This window comes from Eurosta solidaginis, chromosome 1 (assembly GCF_040869045.1).
Source record: "Eurosta solidaginis isolate ZX-2024a chromosome 1, ASM4086904v1, whole genome shotgun sequence".
In the NCBI taxonomy this organism is placed as follows: domain Eukaryota; kingdom Metazoa; phylum Arthropoda; class Insecta; order Diptera; family Tephritidae; genus Eurosta; species Eurosta solidaginis.
Genome location: NC_090319.1, coordinates 267,307,999 through 267,323,599, shown reverse-complemented (window position 1 = coordinate 267,323,599; position 15,601 = coordinate 267,307,999). Strand labels below are relative to the sequence as shown.

Genomic DNA, 15,601 nt, shown 5'->3' with positions numbered 1-15,601 from the left:
TTCTCTCCTCGGTCGCAAAACTTTTTGACCCCGCAGGGTGGCTTACGCCGATTATGATTCAGGCCAAGATTTTACTCCAAGAGCTATGGACAGACGGAACTGGCTGGGACGAACCAGTGAAGCCCCTCCGCTTCATTAAATGGGCGCAGTTCGCAAAAAATTTACCCAACATCCCAGATATAAAGATACCTCGATGGGTTGACTACATCCCAACCAGCAGGTTGAACTGCATGGTTTCTGCGATGCGTCAGAAAAGGCATATTGCGCTACTATATATCTGCGAACAACCCACGGTGCCACCACGTCGTCTCACCTTGTAGTCGCTAAAGGCAAGGTTGCCCCTCTTCGCACTACCAGTCTTCCAAGGCTAGAACTATGTGCAGCTCTACTCCTTGCCGGACTAATCGCCGTCGTACAATCCCATCTCGAGCTCTCTCTTAAAAATCTTTACATGTGGTCTGACTCGGAAATTGTGTTAGCATGGCTCGAAAAGCTTCCCCACGCTTGGAGAACTTTCGTATCCAATCGAACATCTGAAATTATGGATCTCGTCGGAAGGGCCTCCTGGAAGCATGTAGGCAGTCGCGACAATCCAGCAGACATGGGCACTAGAGGATGCAAACCCATGCACTTGGCAAATTCTTCGCTGTGGTGGAATGGCCCTGCGTGGCTGACCCAGCCTCCCGAAGCTTGTCCAAAACCATCTACCCGCAGCATCAACCCGCCTTAAATGCGCCGAGTCGAAGCACTACACTCAGCTGAAAATGAGCCCGATGTATTGTATCGATTTTCCTCTTTTCCTCGCGCCCTCAGGGTCATGGCATATGCCTTCAGGTTCATCAATAATCTCAAGGACCAAATTCGAGGCATTAAACACGCTTACACTCCCTCTATGTCTCATGAAGATCTCCTCAAAATGAAAAATAAACTTGTGACGTTAACGCAAACCCGATATTTTCCTCCCGAAAGAGCATGCTTGGAAAATGCAAAACCCATTGATAAAAGAAGCTCTCTACTAACCCTCAACCCATACCTCGATGAAAACGGGCTCCTAAGGGTTCATGGTAGACTAGTTCATTCGACGTTCACTTACAATGAAAAACACCCCGTTATTATATCGGAGAAATCTAGATTCGCTGTCCTCTATATACAGTAGCTCCACGAACTTCTCCTCCACGCCGAAATACGTCTCATGCAGCAATGCCTCAGACAGGATCTTTATATTCCACGCCTCAAACTCCTCATCCATCAGTGCAAAACTTGTACCCTCCACAAGCAGCAAATGCGATGGCAAATCATGGCGGCCTTGCCCCCGAAACGATGCACATACGCTCCGCTTTTTACCACTAGCGGTGTCGACTTTGCGGTGCCTTTTCAAATAAAAGCCTCCTTGCTAAGGTCTCACACCTTACTGAAAGGCTACGTGGCCGTTTTTGTCTGTTTCGTGACAAAAGCTATCCACCTTGAGCTGTGCTCGGACCTAACAACCAATGCCTTTCTCGTCGTAGATATCCTGCCACAATGATGAGTGACAACGGCAAAACGTTTATTGGAGCAAAAAGAGCGACCGAAAAGGAGTTCGTTGACTTCATGACACCTGTCTCTCAAGAAGTAATCGCGAAATACTCTCCCCAGGGCATCAATTGGAAATTCATTCCGCCCGTAGCTCCCCACATGGGCGGCTTGTGGGAGTCTGCAGTGAAGAGTTTCAAACTGCACTTCAAAACGACTGCAGGAGCCCACAAGTTCACATTTGAAGAATTTACCACCCTCTAGGTAAGAATTGAAGCCGTATTAAACTCTTGTCCTATCTCACTTTTGTCCCAAGATCCCACCGAGCTTACCGCGCTGATCCCCGGCCACTTTCTCAGAGGTGGCCCCCTCCTCGCTATCCCTAAAGTGGGTCACGCGGATTTATCTCTTATAAACCGATGGGACAGAGTAAAAAGCTTACATCATCAATTCAGCAAAAGGTGGAAGGGAGACTACCTAAAGGATCTCCAGAAAATGCAGAAGTGGAAAAATTCACAACCCGAACCCAAGGTGGGTGAGTGTATCTGCATTCACGACGACTCACTTCCCCGACTGAATGGCGCCTTGGACGTATTGAAAAAATACATCCAGGTCCTGACGGCCATATACGTGTTGTTGACGTTCGTACGCAAACCGGCACCCTCACACGACCACTTGTTAAGCTCTGTTTCCTCCCTCAGACTGAAAGCCCACCATCTCGGGCAAACCCGGAGAATTCGTAGCTACTCCCAAACCACCTCAGCCCACTCTTACCACATCACCGTCACTAATATGTCGTATTTCGCAACATAATGCCAGCTGAAACCCCCTGTATCAGTATTTCTCTCCACTAAAATACGTTTACAACTGTAATTACAGATCGCCATGGATCGTGCAAATCAGTCGTCGTCACGAAGACCAGTGCGGTCGGAGATCGTTGCTCCCAACCGCGCCAATGAATCACGCAGCTCGACACTAATAACGGATTACCGACGGTGCCGCATATGCACCCGTCAGCACGCTCTTCGGAACTGCGTCATATTTAAAAAGATGAAGAAACCCCAGAGATGGACGCTTGCACGAGCCCATAAGTTCTGCCTAAATTGCTTGGCATTATCTCACATCACCAGCGAGTGCAGCTCTTACGACAGATGCCGGATCTGTGGAGCGCGACATCACTCCCTACTCCATCGGCGGGACGCTACCCCAAGCGCCCAACACGCCATCCAGGCACCCCAGCCTGGCAGATCCGCCGTACCAACTCCGGTACCCGCACGCGCCGCCCAGGCATCCCGGCTTGTCGATCCGTACCGGCACCCCCTGCCGCCACCGCGCGACTCCGTTCTCGCCCGGGAAACAACATTCCCTCAGCAGTACCTAGCATCGCCCGACGCACCGTACGATGCACCGCACAAGGGCTGCAGACCGCCAACGCTAGAGGAAAAGTATCCGAAATCCTCGTGCGAGATGCATTGCGGACCCTTCAGGAGCTACACGAGGCTCTAGCCGCTCAACGCGCCTAGGGCGGGGACGATGGCTGAGCGACTGCCGCAGTCGTCCACAGTCAACCATAATTTTTCTTTCCAACAAAATGAATTTAAATGAATTTACCTGAATTTACCTGAATTTTGTATTGAATTTATTTACATATGTACCTTTTACGTATAAGTACGCATCTTTAATTATTTGCATGTACGAATACGTATATCCTATATTACGTACATATTCCTTATTAAATTTAAGTATTTGAGACGTTTGTATTGTATGCTAACACGCCAGCGTAATTCCCCTCTCTGGCAACCCCAACAATGGGTTGACAGATGTAACTATGTACACATACATATATTTATTATTGTTTTGACATTTTGCTTTAAACTAATTCATTCGAAAATTTTCTCCATCTCGCGTGTGACGCAGAAAATAAAATTGTGAGCTTATCTTTAACTAAAAAACCTTTTGTGTAAAATTTTGCGCATTAAGTACATCGGTAAAGTAAGTTCGACATCCAAAAGTTGAGTTTTTCCGTATTCCGCGATCCGTCGTCGCTTTATTCGGCCACTGCCGCTACGCAACCACCAGTGCACAAATTGGCTAACGAAGTCAATTGCCACCGCCATATCCAACCACAGCACAACCAACTCGTCGAACCATCAAAGCACCACCACCTTCGCCATTACCAGCATAACCTCACCATCCCAGCCGTGTCATCACCGCAGCAGCCACACACCAAAAAGTAAGGTAAATTTTGTAGTGTCAGCTCCCCTACACAGGTATTAAAGAGTATTTTAAAAGAGGTGGACGCCATTTCGGGATATCGCCATAAAGGTGGACCAGGGGTCACTCTAGAATGTGTTTGTACGATATGGGTATCAAATGAAAGGTGTTAATGAGTATTTTCAAAGGGAGTGGGCCTTATTTCTATAGGCGGACGCCTTTTCGAGATATCGCCATAAAGGTGGACCAGGGGTCACTCTAGAATGTGTTTGTACGATATGGGTATCAAATGAAAGGTGTTAATGGGTATTTTAAAAGCGAGTTGGCCTTAGTTCTATAGGTGGACGCCTTTTCGAGATGTCGCCATAAAGGTGGACCAGGGGTAACTAGAATGCGTTTGTACGATATGGGTATCAAATTAAAGGTTTTAATGAGGTTTTTAAAAGGGGCCGCTTGCTTAGTTGTATATGTGAAGGTGTTTTCGAGATATCGACCAAAAAGTGGATCAGGGTGACCCAGAACATCATCTTTCGGGTACCTCTAATTTATTTATATATGACATACCACGAACAGTATTCCGGTCAAGATACCAAGGGCTTTTGATTTCGCCCCGTAGAACTTTTTCATTTTCTTCTACTTAATATGGTAGGTGTCACACCCATTTCACAAAGTTTTTTCTAAAGTTATATTTTGCGCCAACAAACGAATCCAATTACCATGTTTCATCTCTTTTTTAATATTTGGTATAGAATTATGGAATTTTTTTCATTTTTCGTAATTTTCGATATGGGAAAACTATGACGGATTTTGGCCATTTTTTATACAACATAAAGTGAGTTCAAACAAGTACGTGAACTAAGTTTAGTAAAGATATATCGATTTTTGCTCAAGTTATCATGTTAACGGCCGATTGGAAGGAGAGAAGGTCGACTGTGTATAAAAACTGGGCGTGGCTTCAAACCGATTTCGCCCATTTTCACAGAAAAAAGTTATCGTCCTAGAATCTATGTCCCTACCAAATCTCACAAGGATTGGTAAATTTTTGTTCGACTTATGGCATTAAAAGTATTTTAGACGAATTAAATGAAAAATGGCGGAGCCACGCCCATTTTGAAATTTTCTTTAATTTTTATATTTTGTTGCAAAACATCATTACGGGAGTTGAATGTTGACATAATTTACTTATATACTGTAAAGATATTAAATTTTTTGTTAAAATTTGACTTTAAAAAATTTTTTTTTAAAAGTGGGCGTGTTCGTCATCCGATTTTGCTTGTTTTTGTTTAGCACACATATAGTAATAGCAGTAACGTGCCTGCCAAATTTCATCATGATATCTTCAACGACTGCCAAATTACAGCTTGCAAAACTTTTAAATTACCTTCTTTTAAAAGTGGGCGGTGTCACGCCCATTGTCCAAAATTTTACTAATTTTCTATTTTCCGTGATAAGGTCAACGCACCTACCAAGTTTCATCGCGTTACCCGTCTTTGGTAATGAATTATCGCATTTTTTCGGTTTTTCGAAATTTTTGATATCCAAAAAGTGGGCGTGGTTGTTGTCCGATTTCGTTCATTTTAAATAGCGATCTGAGGTGAGCGCCCAGAAACCTACGTACCAAATTTCATCAAGGTACTCCAAAATTTACTCAAGTTATCGTGTTTACGGACGGACGGACATGGCTAAATGAATTTCTTTTTTCGCCCATATTATTTTGATATATAAAAGTCTATATCTATCTCGCTTAGTTTATGCCGTTACGGATTACCGTTATGCGAACAAAGCTAATTTACTCTGGAGCTCGGCTCAGCTGAGTATAAAAATGTTATTCAAAAATGTTTTACCATTTTGACAATATCGGTGGCAAAAACGGTGCTGAACGAGTTTGTACCGTCATGACGGCCGTAATATTTTATGCCCTGTCGCTATATTACGCTACGGTGAACTTGACCGTCTTCTTAGTTTCCACAGAATTACTTTTACACTGCAATATTTTTGACAACATATTCTACCGCTATGTAACGGCCGCTATATAGCGTCACCGCTTTCGAGGAAACCAAGCCTTAAGAGATTATTTCAGGATCCTCTTTGGACGATTTTGTTGCAGTTTCGGAATTGGGTTCGGGAAAAGTTTGGGACTATTTTAAAATGTAACTCGATTCGGTTCGATTTCGGAAATTTTTTTGGGAACTCTTTTAAACTATTTCACGATACTATGATTTTGGACTATTTCGGAAGGGTTATTAATATGGATCGGAAAAATTCGAAATCTGTTTCTGTCGAATAATATTTGATACAAAGAGGGCCGAACAGTTCTGTGTTTTAAGTTCAACAGAAAAATTGCCGGGGATAGAGATTATATTATTATAACCTAGTTTACATATACATATAAAAAAGGTATCTATGCAACTTATGTATTCCAGAACTACTCCGCCGATTTTGATCAACCCTGAAAAGCTTTGTGGCCACCCGAAAAGTGTTTCTGGGAAGTTTTCCACCAGGAAGTAGACAAGAGACCGACCTTTTTCAATAAATCTTACTTAAAGTGTAATTAGCTTGAAAACTGGTGCAGCAGTTCCTCTGTAACTAGGGATATATTTTAAATCCCTTTTATTCAGAGAAGTTGACCAGTGGTCGATAAAATTTTTGGACCGATTTGCTTGAGATTTGGAACAGGTTAAGGTTGACTAGATTAATATTTCAAAAAATTTTCATTTCAGCATACGGGCCGACCTGTTCTGAAAATTCGTTCGTATAATGAGAAGGTGCAGGATGGACACAAAAATGAGAAAATTTTAAGGTAAGAAAAAGAGAAAAAAGAGCGGAGAAGGATTGGGAGTGCCAGATGGAGATGAAGATGAGTTAGGAGTGGGAGAGTATTACACATGAGTAATAATTCACTAAAATAGATTTTGAATATCATTGAAAACTCGGGATTCAATGAACTCCCCACATTTTTCTTCTTACTCTAATGATAGCCATTACTAAGGCAAATTTGGGTCTCTAATTGTACAAAAACCATAGGAATCCAGGTGGTAACTTTTCATGAGAGAAAGAATATCAAAAAATATTTGCAGCAGCGTTGTCCTTAGCTATTTAGTATGATTTGACTAAATGCGATTACATATTAAAGTTTACAGATCTAAAAAGGAAACGTAATCGGAGTATGAATGTTATCAGTGGAAGAACAAAAATCTATTGCACGTAGTATAATCTAGCTCTATAATAATTACCGCTCTACACTGGCATACAACTGAACAAAAAAACTTAAAATAAAAGCGACAGCTGTGACCGCAACGAACGGCATCATTTCCGCTTCTGAGCGTGCAACTTTTGCTTTTCTCCACTCCCAAGAAGAATATACCTATCTTACATACACACAAATGTACACATCTACATTGTGCAGGATGTATGTATGTATATTTGTTGATATTTGCACGCCTCCTTGCCATGACCATGAAAAAACAGCGCACTTGTTGCTCGTATTGATATTCGAAACACGTAGCTCTAAGTTCACACAAACCTTTGCGTGCACTGTTAGGTGATCGGCTGGCGACTTTGTGGCTGGTAGTTGGCGGCTACTTAAGGAAGAGGATAATTGCGCATGCGTGCGTGCGCTCACTTTTCAATTGCTCACGGTTACAGCATGCCACTACCGACAGAGTTATATCTTTTCAATTTTCATTTTCACGCAGCAGTCGTAACCGCGCAGAATCAAAAAAAAGAAGAAAGAAAACGTTTTCGAAATGGAAGAGCATGCGTGGCTAAGTACACTGTTCAGTGTATTGCGCAAAAATCACAAAAAGGATACAAAAAGGGTATAAAATAAGTAGAAGCTTTGAAATTTTCTTTGGATTGTGGTCTTACCTGTGACTTACTTGAGTGCATTGGTTGTTATGTAACTATACAAGTTGAGTATGCAACGGAGCGCGGAAGACCATATACCATTGTAGTCTTGCTCAACTCGTAAAAGTGATTTTATTTCAATCAGTAACGCAAAATTTTTAAGGCGGCTTCCAAATGCGCTTATCATTGCGCCGGAATCGCTCACTTGCTGTGCGCTGGCTTACGAATCGCGACTGGCAGTTGGTTTAAGCGTTAGCTCCTATCTACTAGCGCACTGACCCAATATAATTGACGACATAGTGTGGCGAACAGCATAGTTGGCGTATCGAAAAGTTCACTCCTTTCATTCATGCTGTAAGGCCGTGGAAAAGACCGAAAATTTTCTTCGAATACTCAAAAAGTATCCCAACTTCTCTTGATACCGTCCATGACACCGCTAGCTATATATTTGAACATTGCGCTGAAAGATTTTTCTCGAAAGGACAATGGCGTGGTGTTAAACTGCGCAGAAATCCTTTACCGACTATATTAGAAAAAAAGTTGTTTTAATCGGATAAAAGTTTTATGAGCGGAGTCGCCCTCGGAGTTGGTTTGGTAAATACTCCAAGTGCACTTCTGCCATTTCCTTTCTCATAAAAAGTCACTTTCTTTGCAGCTGCGCTTCGGGGTCGATATAAAGTTAGCATTCAACATGATAAAATTGGATTTTGTTTATCTAAATGCCCCCTTTGCTCGGATTCCGGAGTGGGAGGCATTCGAATGAGATATAAAAGAAGAGAAAAAGAGCATCATTCAGCCATCATTGAGTTATCTGCTGGTTAAAATCGAGTTAAAAACTATTAGAGCAACGAGTTTGCTGTGCACTATCCAGCAAGATATCTCTTCTCAGGAGCATTAAATATATCCACGACAGCATACCGGCCTCATTCCCAGAAAGGGAGTGTCCTTATCCGAAACGCTCCCCTATATGTTCGGAGAGTATTTTTGCGGCTGCAAGAATATTAAAAACATTACAAGGTCTCAAGGCTTTTATAGGTAGGCTGGGAACGAGCGGCTAAATCAATCTGAAAAAATATGCAGTGAGAGTAAGGCGGCATTTTGCTACTGCATCGAAATTGGACAAATAGAAAGATATTGATTTCTATTTTTGACTGCCAATGTCCAGAAATATCGACAACACAACTTAAATGACTTTAAACATAATTTTTCTTTGGTCTGGTTGAGCGAAAAAAGTTGGTCGCTCATGTGGTGAAGCAAGTCTTTGATTTTTGCTTTACAATTTTTTACCCGAAAAATATTCTATTCTGCCTTCGTTTAGAGCAATTAAAAAAGATGTGTTTTACATCGTCCTCATCTGCAACCACATCGTATATACCATGTCTTCCATTCCCACCCCATGTCTTCCATTCCCACCCCATGTCTCGCTAATTAAATACAGATCATAATATTGATATAATAGTGAACAGCGAAAGTACTGCTTATAAAAGCTCTACTATAAATCCAATGTTACTTAGCTCTTGAGCGCGCCTATAATTATTTCACACAATTTGGATTAAAAGGCATATAGGATTAGTATGTACCTAAACGGTAAATAAACGAATATCAACAAAAAGGCAATACTTAGAGACAAATTGCAAAGCGAACAGCGGAGCATTCATACGGCTGAGTGGTTAAAGGCATCTGCTTTTACACTAGTATAAAGTATGAACGTTAGAGATTTCGAGTTCAATACTCAGCTCCCGAGAAGTTAGCTGATAAAATGAAAATAAATGTAAGGCGCGATAACCTCCGAAGAGATATAAGGCCGAGCTTCTCTTCCAATTTGCGTCGTGTTCCTCTTGATTTTTCCCTACAAATTGACCGGACGGGACCTACATGTTTTATGCCGACTCCGAACGGCATCTGTAAGGCAGATGAGTTTTCACAGAGAGCTTTTCATGGCAGAAATACACCCGGAGCGCTTGCCAAACACTGCGAGGGGCGGCCCCGCTTAGAAAATTTTTCTTCTAATTGAAAAACCTTATTTCAAAAATTTTGATGTTGCTTTGCCCGGGTGTGAACCCAGGGCATACGGTGTGGTAGCCGGAGCACGCTACCATCACACCACGGTGGCCGCCGAAGCTAGCTGATGAAGAAGTAAAATTCAGAAAAATGTCGTAGTAACCATCGCCGTTTGTAAACTTTGCAATTTTTCTCTAATATCAATACAAAAAAAAAAAACAATTGTGTGGAGCAATATGAGCATGCATAATCGAATGAGCCAAGATCCCGCAATCCAGAATTGTTGTATTTTTAATAGAATTTGAATAAAAAGTTTGATGACGAGCGCTTTTGAAATTTTTCGATTTATTACATTTCTCTCATGTTTCGCTACCAGTGTTCGGAGTATTTAAAACTGTTACCTGAGCACACGACTACGCCGGCGTAAAAATTAAATTTTCGGAGTATACTTTTTCTTCCTTTTTGAAAGCTGGCGAGCAACTAACATCAAATTGATTTGGTAGCTTGGTAATTCCTTCGATTGTATTTTTGCCATGTAATGTTTCTCAGCAAAAAAGTTATCTGCCTTTTCAGATGTAATTGAGTCGGCCTGAAACGTGTAGGATGATTAATACTCACATTAACACACCACATTCTATATCCCCGGATATTTATCGCGAAAAAATATTATTATTATTTTCGGTTACCATACATATTTCATGCTCTTTTACTGACAGAAGGTTTCAAGACCGGGCAGATTTCTGTGGGAACGATAATGGCGACTTATTAACTGACGTACAGAATATAGGGGAAGACGAACCGGATACCCCGATACCCGATGATGAAAAATACTCCCCGGCATCCAATATCACGGCTAAAGATCATAAGGTGCCAAGTTATGACGGGATGCCCGCCGGGCTCTTCAAACATGGAGGCGAAGATAAAGAAGCAAAAAAAGGGGGTCTTGCAGTAAATTTGGACAAGACGAAGTACTTGCTGTCATCGTGGCCTTTGTAGCTACGTCACTGTTGGCGGATATAAATTCGAGACTGTGAAGGATTTCGTTCATTTGGGAAGCAGAATTAAAAGCAAAAACAATGTCGGCCTAGAAATCAAACGGAAAATAACTCTTGCCGACACGTGTTTCTTTAGGCAATTGAAAAGTAAGGTCCTCTCTCGACGAACAAAATTCTCGCTCTATAAGTCAGTCATAATACCTGTCCTGATGTATGGCTCGGAATTATGGAAGGTGTCGAGAGAAGATGAAATGGCTCTTGGAGTGTTCGAGAGAAAAGTTCTCCGGAAGGTTTATAGTTCTATCCGTGATGTCGACGGCGAGTGTCGAAGGAGGTATAATGATGAGTTATATGAGCTTTACGCAGACATGACGATAGTGCAGCGATTGAAAATCCAAAGGATTCGCTAGCTAAGGCATGTTATGAGGATGATCGAATATGCTCCGGCAGCTTGTAAACAGAGGAAAGAGAAACCTGCACTGAGTTGGGAGAGACAGTTGCAGGAAGATTTTACCTCGGTTGATCCCCCAATTGGCGACTGTTATCGTAAAACAGGGTTAGCTGACCTCACTGACTCAACGTACTTCAAGAAGTGCTGTATGTTAAATTTTGGCAGGATTTACAGATCACACCCGAACACATTTTTTGCTTACATTTTACTTCTTATTTTCTCATTCCGTACGAAAAAAGTACAAAAACTGTGAGTAAAATGTGAACAAACATGTGTGAAAACATAAACAATGAATTCACGTCATTTCATCCAATCGTCACTTGTAAACTATCAGCTTTTCATACGTATGCAATAAATACTTCAACCAAAAGATATTAGGTAGTAACACTATTTAGTTTTCAACTCGACCCAAATAAACCTTTGAGATAAAAAACTGTAGTAGGAGGTAAGAGCGGAGCAAAATACTCCGATTGGAATAAAGTCTGAACACTGCGTCAGTAATAAAACATGTTGTCAAAAGCGTAACGTCAAGCCAAGAAAATATATATCACGGCTAACTATGATTTTTTGCTCTCTCATTTTTTAATGCGGGATCTGTTTATTGGTTCATGATGAGCATGCCTCCGTAATTAAATGCATATATAAAAAGTTATCAAGTCAAAATTCATACCGATTAAGAGAAAACAATTAATAATTTGATGCATAAAACCCAACAAACCTTTTCGAACACCCAGTATATGACACGTTCTTACCGAATATATAACCCTATGCCGCACTAATATATGCAAGCAAGTTACTTTTGCAAACGACAAGAGAGAACGAAACACAAAATAAATTATTTGTTTACAGTTGCTAGCAAAATTTATTCCATTTCCGGGTGCAAAATGGAAGAAATGGACATTTAAAATGCGATTAACTGTGCTTTGAGGCGGTCAAATTAAAAAAAAAAAAAAAAAAAAACAAAAGTGCAGCAAATAAATGAATTAAATAAATTAACAAGTAAAACTACAAACGGAATGCAAAAATGAAAAAAATAGATATTATCAAAAGTGAATACTCATATATAACCAAACTTGGGGCTTAATAAACGAAGTAAACAAACTAAAAATTGCCGACGTCTTTCATTTATTTAGTTAATTCGTTCTATTGCTTCTGTTGCTTTCACAATTTTAGCAGCCAATCAGCCAAGAATGTGTTAATTTTAACACATGGCCAAAGTAAAACACAAAAAATCAAAAAAATAAAAAGTGTTTTAATCAAGCGCGACGCGCCTCACCATACGCCACGCTGCGCTTGCGCCGTTTTTTATAATGTTTGGTGGCTTTGTTTTGGCCAAGTCATTAGCCGTGCACGACAGCGTATAATCTTGTCATTGCTAATTCGCGGCATTTCTGTCCAAAACAGCAAACATTTGCTTCTACTACAACTGTTTTGGTTACTATGACTGTGTCTTCCTTCTTGTGCTGGAAAACTCCTTCGGTATTGTTTGTCCTTGTTGTTCTATTTGCCATGCAAGTAAAATGTAAGAGTAGTCGCTTCCCCTTGCTTGCTTTTTTGTTTCTTCTTTAACATCGCGTAAACTTTTTGTATACGAAATGAAATGTGTTGTTATCAGTGAACGTGCATCTGCTCATTCTAATTCGCTTGGTTAGTTTATGGCTAACAATATTTGTAGTTTGTTAGCAAACAAAAATTTGCAAAAAAGATCTAGCAGTGGTTTGCTTGTAGTTAGTGCGGTAAGTACCGCCGCGGTCGCAGCCAGCAAAGCGTTTAGAAAATATATGCAAAAATAAGCCAATCTAACATTACAGTGAAAACTTTTTACGTATTCGAAGATGAGGTAGTGTTAAATTACTTGAGTTTGTTTCATTTGAGAAGTTTCAAACTTACTTTTCAGCCAAGTGGTCATTATGTCGCAGTGACTGTAAATTGAAATGAAAAACATATAAAGAACTTCGTTAAAAACCAAAGGCAAGAGGAGATTAAGAATACATAATGATTTATCAACCGTGAGGGTTATAACTTTTATTGGATTAAGACGGTGCAAAATACTACCAGAACTAAATATTGTGCGTCTTAATCTGGCCGATTAGAACAAGTTCTTAAGCATTATTCTGTATAAAAAGTTGAATTGGAAGGGAGAGAAAATCAGAGGCAGGGCTAGCCATCAAAAATAACAATAGTGAAACACATCACTCCTTCGTCGATTTTAAAGCCGTCTTCGTCAGCACGAAAAGGAGTTGCCTATAGGCCGCTATGTCTGAATTTGGTTTCCCCGCAAAACTTATACGGCTGTGCAAAATGACGTTGAGCAACACTATCAGCTCAGTCAGAATTGGGAAGGACCTCTCCGAGTCGTTCGAAACTAAATGAGGTACGGTGACCCCTATCGTGCGATTTCTTAAATTTAATGCTGGAGGAAGTTATGCTAGCTGCAGAACTGAACCGTATTGGATCGACATTCTATAAAAGCGTGAAATGACTGCCGTATTTTAACGACATTGATATTATCGGCTTGAGCACCTGCCACCATAAATTGTGCTTACTCCAAACTTAAAAAGGAAGCGTAAGAGATGGGATTGATGGCAAAACGAATTACCTGCTGTTATCGAACAAAGATTCAGCACATTTGCGCCTTGGAAACCACGCTACTATTGGCAGCCATAATTTCGAAATAGTAAAAGATTTCGTTTATTGGGAACCAGCATCAACACAAACAACAAAATCAGCTCTGAAATCCAGCAACGAGTCACTTTTGGGAATAAATGGTACTTTGGACTATGTGGGCAATTTAAAAGTAAAGTTCTCTCTCGGCAAACAAAAGTGAGTTAAATTCCTTTGATGTGACCAGTTGGCGCTAGCTAACACAACAGTGAAGAGACTGGCGCGCCTTGTCGCCCGGCCATAACCGTACGTAAAGTAATTCGGCCCATATTGCTTTGTGGGGTAGTCGTATGGTGGGCAGCTTTGAGCAAGGCGTCTCAAATTCGCTGGGAAAAGTGCACAGACCTAATGTTCTAATGACAATGCCAAGCGAAGGTCTTAAGATAGTTCTTGATATACTACGTTTAAGACATTGTTCCAGTTGGAGTACTATAGGAAACTCTAGCATACTAAACAGTAATAGTTTTCTTCCTAGAAGTCCAGATTTCCGTGCAACCACTATGTGGAAATCAATTTAATGGTAAACATTCAAAGAAGGGATGATTGGATGGAGTCAGATCCGCGCTTAGCTGTGTTCGACACCGTATCCATATACCACCACAGCGCTTCCCGGGAGCTCACTCGCTAGATAATCTACGTCAGGTAGTAGAGTACAACATCAAGGGCTTGGTAGCGTTTACCAAGTCCTCGTAAAAGTTCGAGAAGTGGAAGTAATGGTGTTTTATGTTGTATCAAAACAAACCTCCAGACAATGGCTTATATGAGCCTCCACGGCAGCCACTTTGACCTAACCTAGCCTGATCGTCAGAAAGACATATAGACTAAGGGAACGAGCGAGGGATATAGTAAAATATGAATAGAGAAAGAGAAAATTATAGTATGATAGAGAAAAAAAGAGAGTGTTGGAGTGTCTGAGGGAAAGGGATAGCAAACAGGAAATGATATCGAATATGGAGAGGTTAGGTAGGCCAAAAATTGTTTTAAAAATATGAAAGTAAGTGTTTTGGAAAAACAACTTCAAAAAGATGCCCTGGCAAAAGGTACAATTTTGTTCACATTTTCCAATGTTAAAAAAGGGTCAAAACATGAGTAAACTCTCCTTTTTTCAAGTCAGATGCAAAGTTTTGAACTTATGTAACCAAGTTTATGTAAAAAAGGAAACATTTCTTTTATGTCATGCTAAAAATTTGGCAATTTTTAAAATTTGTGTACAAACGAATTTTACGTTCCCTTTGTGCCCGATCTCGCTCAGAGAGAGTGTGTTAGTGTGACTCCTTCTGCTTGAGGATCTCATTAGCCCTTTTTGCTGAATTTGTTATTAATATGGAATGCGAGTCTGTTGAACCTATTCACGAAAAAACCTTGACTGGAAGAGAGGGTTGGGGTAGAGTATTCTGCCATGAGTTCAATGTCACCCAGGCTGCCCTATTAGTTCAAGGTACTCTATGCGGATATTGCCGATATAAATGATGCCCTATACCGTGAGGTCGAAGGCTGTGAAGGACTGCTTACCTTGATGAAAGTATTGCGATTTCGCCACATACGTGTTGTTTCTACTATCCTAATGGAAGTAGTGTGGTCCCTCTAAGAGATGATAAGCCTTACGTATTTATCTAGGCAAATAGTCTACCGCCAGGCCATTGCATATGTTGATGACATAGCCCTGCCGACTACTGGCAAACATCTTAGAGTACGCTTACACAGCCCCCGATTTTGATCGCCCGATGCCGTTTGTAAACGTCCGATAAAAATAAACACATGATGGACTGAAAAATAATTAATTGTGTGCAAAAGAGGCGCCCTTTATGGGACAAGTACATAAAAGCATAAACATAAGCGTATTTTTGCGAAAAAGTAAAATGTAAGAAAAAAAAGCTGCCGATCGATAATAGGTTGCATTTTTAACACCAGCTCGGTC

At 40.8% G+C, this 15,601-nt stretch overlaps 1 long non-coding RNA gene across 1 annotated transcript in view; it reads left to right on the top strand.

Moving 5' to 3' along the window:
* The first annotated feature begins 3,542 nt into the window (after window positions 1-3,542).
* LOC137237263 (uncharacterized) overlaps window positions 3,543-15,601 on the top strand; it is a 54,420-nt gene continuing 42,361 nt past the window's right edge. The window contains exons 1-2 of the long non-coding RNA XR_010948885.1: window positions 3,543-3,750; window positions 6,447-6,526. This is a non-coding gene — a long non-coding RNA (uncharacterized lncRNA). The remainder of the gene's footprint in view (window positions 3,751-6,446; window positions 6,527-15,601) is intronic.